The sequence below is a fragment of the Pogona vitticeps genome, chromosome Z, assembly GCF_051106095.1.
Source record: "Pogona vitticeps strain Pit_001003342236 chromosome Z, PviZW2.1, whole genome shotgun sequence".
Lineage (NCBI taxonomy): Eukaryota > Metazoa > Chordata > Lepidosauria > Squamata > Agamidae > Pogona > Pogona vitticeps.
Genome location: NC_135799.1, coordinates 1,542,308 through 1,549,754, shown reverse-complemented (window position 1 = coordinate 1,549,754; position 7,447 = coordinate 1,542,308).

The window sequence follows — 7,447 nt, the reverse complement described above, 5'->3', positions numbered from 1 at the left end:
AGACAGAGTGGAGCGCGGGACAAGAAGGATTTGCCACGCTGATGAAAGAGTTCCTGAACCTGCAGCTGGGAGGAGGTCTGCTGCCTGAGCCCAAGGACGCGAGCGCGAAGCGGGAAGCCTTAGAGCTGCTAGAATGGACAGTGGTAGTATACCCCCGCAACGAGCGTGGGGAGAGGAGGGTGATCCAGCCACAACGCGAGGGGGACTGGGCTAGACACCCATGTTGGAGGATTTTGAGCATAACCTTGCTAGCGTGTGAAATGAGTGCAATTGTGCGGTAGTTGGAGCATTCTTTCGCCCCATGATCTTACAAAGGGGGCACTCTGACATGTTTGCTGCGCACTTAGGAGTGAACAAAACACAGCAGAGAATCACACAGAATTTCTACTGGCCTGACATAGGGAAGCAGATCAGGGAGTTCTGTAAACAATGTGATGTGTGTCAAAGGCAGGGGAATAACCGCGACAGGACCAAAGCAAAGTTGTGCCCTTTGCCTGTGATTGACACTCCGTTCAAATGCATAGGGGTGGATATTGTGGGACCTTTGCCCAAGGCCACAAAGAGGGGGAACAGGTTCATTCTAACCATTGTGGACCATGCCACAAGGTATCCTGAAGCCATACCCTTGACTAACATTGAAACTAACACAGTGGCCGATGCTTTGGTGGGGTATATGTCCAGGATGGGATTTGCCTCAGAGATAATCACAGATTTGGGCGCATCGTTCACATCAAAGCTCATGAAACGCTTATGGCAAATCTGTGGAATTAAGCACAAGGAAACCACTGCTTATCATCCGGAAAGTAATGGGTTAACTGAGAAGTTCAATGGGACTCTAATGCGCATGATTAGGGCTTACTTGGCAGAGAATCCAAACAATTGGGACCAGAAGCTGCAATCCCTTTTGTTTGCTTATCGATCAGTGCCACAAGCCAGTACCGGGTTCAGTCCATTTGAACTTTTATTTGGGAGAAGGGTGAAAGGGCCCCTTGATTTGATCAAACAAAATTGGGAGCAGATCACCCAGGATGACCCACAAGACGTTGTGACTTACATAGACACCTTGATGAATGACCTAAGGAGAAATCTAGAGCTGGCAGCAGAAAACCTGCAAGCTCAGAAGGTCAGACAGAAAACATGGTATGACCACAAAGCTAGAGAGAGGCACTTTGACCCAGGGGAGGAAGTGCTTTGGCTTAGGCCCTGCAGAGAGAATAAACTGCAGCTCAAATGGGCAGGACCATATAGGGTCATTTCCAAAATGTCAGACCTGAACTACCTTATAGAGCAGGAGGAGAACCAAGCAAGGAGGGTGGTTCATGTGAATGCCCTAAAACCCTACTACAGAGGGGAACAGAGGGTTTTATTCGCGATAAAAGCAGCTGAGAGTGAGGAAGCTGAATTACCCTTCTGGGAGGGTAGAGGGGAAGTAAAATACAACCCAGAGGAGGTAAAGATCAGTCCTGCACTCACCCAAGACCAGCAGCGAGAACTAAAAATGCTGCTTAGTAAATATCAACAGGTGTTTTCCAACAAGCCGGGGATAGTGAAGGGAGTGATGCATCGGATCCACACAGGGGATGCACCCCCGCAGGCAGTATCCCCATACCGGGTAACGGGACCCTATAGGGACAAGGTGCGGAAGGAGCTGGACGAGATGCTGAGGGAGAACATAATCGTCCCCTCTTCTAGTCCTTGGTCCTCTCCGATAGTCCTTGTGGACAAGCCTGATGGGAGCATTAGGTTTTGTGTTGATTATAGGAAATTAAACCGTGTAACCACTCCTGATGCCTACCCAATGCCCAGGCTAGACAACCTGATTGAAACCATAGGGGGTTGTCGGTTCATCTCATCATTGGACCTGGTAAAGGGATATTGGCAATTAAGAATTGATCCCAGGGATCAAGAAAAGACTGCCTTTTGCAGCCCTTTTGGTCTCTATGAGTTTCGAGTCCTGAGCTTTGGTCTCAGAAATGCACCAGCCACATTCCAAAGGCTGATGGACCAGACCTTGGCAGGGCTCAGTGACTTTACAGTGGCCTACATTGACGACATAGGGATCTTCAGTAATACCTGGGAGGATCACCTGATACACCTGGAGTTAGTGCTGCAGAGGTTAAGTGCAGCAGGGCTAACAGTAAAGGCCAGCAAGTGTCAGCTGGGTAGCCCAGAAATAAAATACTTGGGTCACATGGTAGGGGGAGGAGTGATAAAACCCCTGGAGGCCAAAATAGAAGCTGTTCGTGATTGGCCTAGACCCAACACCAAGAAAAAAGTCAAATCATTTCTTGGGTTGGTGGGCTACTACAGAAAGTTCATCCCGAGGTTTAGCGAGATTGCGGCTCCGCTGACCGATCTGACGAGGAAGAAGGCTGATGACCGCATCCCGTGGACCAGCGACTGTGAGGCGGCGTTCCAGAGGTTGAAGGAGGCGTTAATCAACTATCCTGTCCTGCGTGCTCCAGACTTCGACCGGGAGTTCATCATCTACACCGATGCGTCTAACAGCGGGGTAGGAGCAGTTCTGTGCCAGGAGGATGGGAATGGTGACCAGCATCCAGTGTCCTACCTGAGTAGGAAACTTCAAAAAGGTGAGAGACATTTGGCAACCGTGGAGAAGGAGTGTTTGGCCCATAGTCTACGCGATCCAGAAGGCCAAGCCTTACATCTGGGGAAGACATTTTATTCTGTGTACTGACCATTCACCATTGCAATGGTTAAAGACAATGAAAACCCACAATAGCAAACTTATGAGGTGGGCTTTAAACCTACAGGACTATGACTTTGAAGTGAAGGTGGTCAGAGGGTCAGTGAACTGTGTTGCTGACGCCTTATCAAGAAGACCTGAAGAATGAAGACGGCGAAAGAACATGGACTATGTATATATTTTGATGACTAAAGGTTAAATGTACCTATTTTTTGAATTTGGTTTGTATGAATAAAGGTAAATGGATGTAATGTATATGGTAAATGTTTAAATGCCTATTTGCTATGGTTTAACTTAGAGTGTAAGGATAAGTAAGTATTATATGGTATGTATAACTGTTGTTGTGTGTTTTATCAAGGTTGTTTTTTGGTGAAAAGCACGTTAGCTTTCCCCCTACAAAACAACTTATAAAGAGGGGAGGTGTTACATACAGCACTGATGTTACCTGTCTGTCATGGGTTTGGAGGGAAAGTTCCATCCTATGGAGAGTGGAAGGCGGGACATCAGGAGGAGGGGCTGTACTGTATAAATATGTGAAGCGTGTGTGGAGAGTTTATGATGCTGAGAGACACTGGGTTGTGACGAAGCAGCAGCTGGGAAGAAGAAGCTGTTGTGGGAGTCTGTGTGTCAGACAGGGTACTTCTGTGTGTCAGAGTACCAACCTGATAGGTTCAGGTGTCTGTTGGTTAGCCAGAACTGATAGGTTCAGGGTCTGTGCTTCAAGTTAAGGGTTCTGGGTGAACCAAACTGTGTGTATGTATGAGTGAGAATAAGCCACGTTACTTTATTCCTATTCACCTGATTGTTTATTTTTCCCTGTGTGTATTTAAATAAACCTTATTCTTTTTATTGTTTAAAAAATCCATCCCTGGTCTGTGTGACTTCTTAAAGGGAATGGTTGGTGGCAGCTTAGTGTAACTGTGTGACAGATCCCAGTAGGTCTGGGTTTGTCACAGAGAGTTCCTTAGCGTAGAGAGGTTTTTGATCCATTTTACCTTTTTTTCCTTGTGTTAGGATGAAGGTTTCAGAATGTAGGAAGAACAGAGAGAAGAATGGGGGCTCTCACCCTTTGCCTACCCTGAAGAAAGCTTTTTAGAAATCTTAGCTATTTTTACTTAGCTGGAACATGTTATTCATTTTAACTGCAATATTCCTTGGAAATATAATCTATGCCATGCTTATACAACGAACTGGATTTTCTATGAAACTTTATTTTTTCAATAAAAAAAGAAATTTAAAAATCTACAGGACTGGTCTCTTGAGCAGTGAGTCTGCTGAGCCTGCCTCCAGGGGTGGCAAGGCCATAATATAGCTATCAGACGGAGTCCTAATCCTCCGAGCTTTAGTGAGTCTTAAGGGACTACAAAGCCCAGGTGTCTGTACTTGCTAGCTACAAGCAAGTGCAGAAGAGAACCTTTAAGGCCAGACTTACTGGAAAGGATTTGTGCTACACCATGGCTGATGGTTAAAGGGACTCAGCCCAGCTGAAACGGGGTACACAGATACCTGGAGGCTCTCTGGCTGAAGGAGTAGCACTCCCTAGAGGGGAGGCTGGTCCTGACAGGAGTGACTTGTCCTATTGGATCCCAAAAGAGGAAAGGAGAAATTCCGGGGGGGGGGGGGGTGTAGGATGCCACGCTGTCCAGGGTTGGAATCTCACCAACAGCACAGGGCTAAGCCAAGCAGGACTGCAAACGAAAAGAAAAACACTCTGCACATGTTCAGAGATGCACTACTGTAGGACAGTAAAACTGGGACTCACACAACCCGGGTTCGAACCCCCACTCAGCCAGGGAACTGACAGCGTGTCTTTGCTTTCACAAACCAGAGGTCTCCAGAACGGGGCGACAGACGGAAGTCGACAGAAGAGACTCAAAGTGAACCTCAGGATATGGGGATTTCACACCAACTCAGTCTCCTTTGCACTGTCACGCCCCATCTCGGTGGCCCCTCTGGCCCTCACCAGGCACGCGGAAGGTCTGGTGGAAGGCGCCCTCCGAACGCTCCCTGATGCTTCCTGCGAGTGGGCTAAAATTCTCTGAAATACTGATGTAATTCAGGATTAGCGTCCTGCTAATGATAGGGTTGCTGTTTAATAAATAAACAAACACAGGGGTGCTTCTGGTCCCAAAGAATGAAAGAGATCTCACCTGCTATTCAAGTTTTTGGGGGGCTTCGAGTTTGATTCTTGTCTTTTCATCCAGAGAAACGCCGGAGAGCATCAGCTGAGTCTCACCTCGTCCTTGGGAGAAAAAAATAAAAACAAATAATTCTGGAGCCTTCTCATATAGATAAAACCAAAAACTTTCCCTTAGCATAGAAGCCTTTGTCTTTTTGACAATCTGGACAATTCAATTCTTCAAAAAATACCTCCAGGTTATGAGTTGGGGGGGAATTGTGTGCTTCTATACCCATGATTCCAAAAGCCAGGAAATAGCCCAAAAATGCTGCACAATCTCGTGCCCCGCCTTGCCAGCAGGAAAAAGGAGGACGAGCCAGACAGCGCAAAGGGTGGCTGAAGGTTGGCAACCACCCAAAAGCAGCCGTCCAGAGGGTCTAAAGCAGGGGGTCCCCCCCAACCTTGGGCTTCCGGATGTTCTTGGACTTCCGCTCCCAGAAATCCTGGCCAGCAGAGGCGGAAGTGAAGGCTTCTGGGAGTTGCAGTCCAAGAACATCTGGAGGCATGAAGTTGGGGACCCCTGGACTCTGCGGGAGACCCTCTTCTGCTCTTTGCCCTTCACAGCCCTGACCATGCCTTTGTGTCTGGGGGAGGAGTGGTCACTTGATGAAAAGGGGAGTCAGATTCTGGGATGTTCCCTTGTGTGGTGTCGCTCTGGGAACGGCAGGGGTGCTGGGGGGACAGACTCCTGTTCAGCCCCCTCCACCCTCAGCCTGTGGAGTGTTTCAGGTTTCCATTAATTCCCCGTACTATTTCACAGAGGCATGAAAAACTGCAAAGCGCCTAGCCAGAAGAATGTGGTGGTCCGGCACCCCCTGTGTGATGATGACACACAACTTCCGCCTGCTTTCTAAGACCTTCCAGGAGGCCCCTTCGCTCAGCCTCTCTGGCCCCCAAGGTCTGGCCATCCAGCCGACCACCATCCCCTGCGCCAACAAAAACAGTTAAGGACATAAAGAAGCAAAGAGGAAAGTAATTTTGAATGAATGAATTCTAAGCTAATTAAGAATCTAATGCCTGAATTTCCTGCCTCTAAGAAAGTCTCTTCGTGGAAACCAAGCGGAGATTCAGAGAATTTCCTGGGAATATTTTTATAAACCTAAAACCAGCAGCAGTAAATCTCACACAGACACACACAGTCACTTTTCCCAGTGTAGGAAAGGGGCAGCCCCTCTCTTCCCCCCCCCAGGGGCTCTCCTGCCCCCCCATTCCTCTGTGTGGGAAGAGTATAGGGGGTGGGTGGGTGTTGAGGGGTCTGGGTTCAGGTCAGGGCCTGGTTGGCGTTCCAGGAACTTCCCTCCCTTGCAGGGGCAGCATCAGCAACCGCCTTGGCTGCCATAGACATGAAATATCATCCTCATCATCCACACCCCTCCCTCCTAGCCGACCCCCTACCTTCTCCTCCCAGCCACATTTCTCTGTGACCCCCACCCCTACACCCCCACTACCTTGCAGCCCCCCCCACAAAAAAGGCCCCCAATTCCCACTTGGGGCTTTCCAGGAACTTCCCCCCCCCAAAGTTTTCCAACCAAAGGGGTTTCCTGGGGGGGGTCAGGGCTGGAGAAGGTCCTGTGGGGGGAGGAGGGGGAAACAACCACAACGGGGGGGGGGGAAGGGAGAGGGGAGCCTGAGGGGACTCCGGGAGGAAAACAGAGAGAGAGAGAGAGAGAAAAACCCACAAGCCCCACTAAAGATTCTCCCCCCCCCCCCAGAGAGAAGGAGACGAGGACCGGAAAGCCCCCCCCCGACCCCCCCCGAAAGGAGTGTGGAATATCTTTCTGGGGTGCCCCCAACCCCCCTCCCCCTCCCTCTTTCTGCCCCCCCCCAAAAATAAAGGCTCCAAATGGCCCCCACCTCCCTCCGGATCCTCAGGCGGTGAAAGAGGGCGGGAAGAGACAGCGAGGGGGGGGGGGAAAGAGGGGAGGAGAGAGGGAGGGGAGGGGGGGCACGGCCTCCACTTCCGGTTCCGGTGGGGGGGAGACACAGCCCCGGAAGCAGCCCCCTCCTGTCTCCTCTCGCACTTTCGTAGCTCTACATTCACCCCCCTCTCTTCCCTCCCCTCCCCCGCCCTCAGCCTTTCGCGTCCTGCTCATCATCATCCTCATCATCCTCGGGTGATCGCTTAATAAACAAAACAGATTTTAAGAGGAGGGGGGGCGAGGCCAGCGGCGCCCGGAAGGACGGGGGGGGGCGGAAGAGAGACTCTGCCCCCCCCCCCGCGGCTCCTCCTCTCTTCCCATCGTTTCTGTCCCTCCTTCCCTCCCAGCCAGCCCCTTGTCTTCTGCCCCTCCCTTCCAAGCCCTACTTACTTGGGCCCCCTCCTATCCCCCCACTCCTGAAAAAATAGGGGGCGGGGGGGCTGTCCATGGGCGCGCGCGCGCACACACCCACACACACACACACCCACACACACACACACACACACACACACACACAAAAGACTCCTCTGCCCCCCCCGGAGGAGCCTATTCGGGGGGGGGGGGAAATGAAACGGCCGCTGCTTTCCGCCCTCCAGGCCACGATCCGCCGCCAACCCCCCCTCGGTCCCCCCCTGCCTTTTT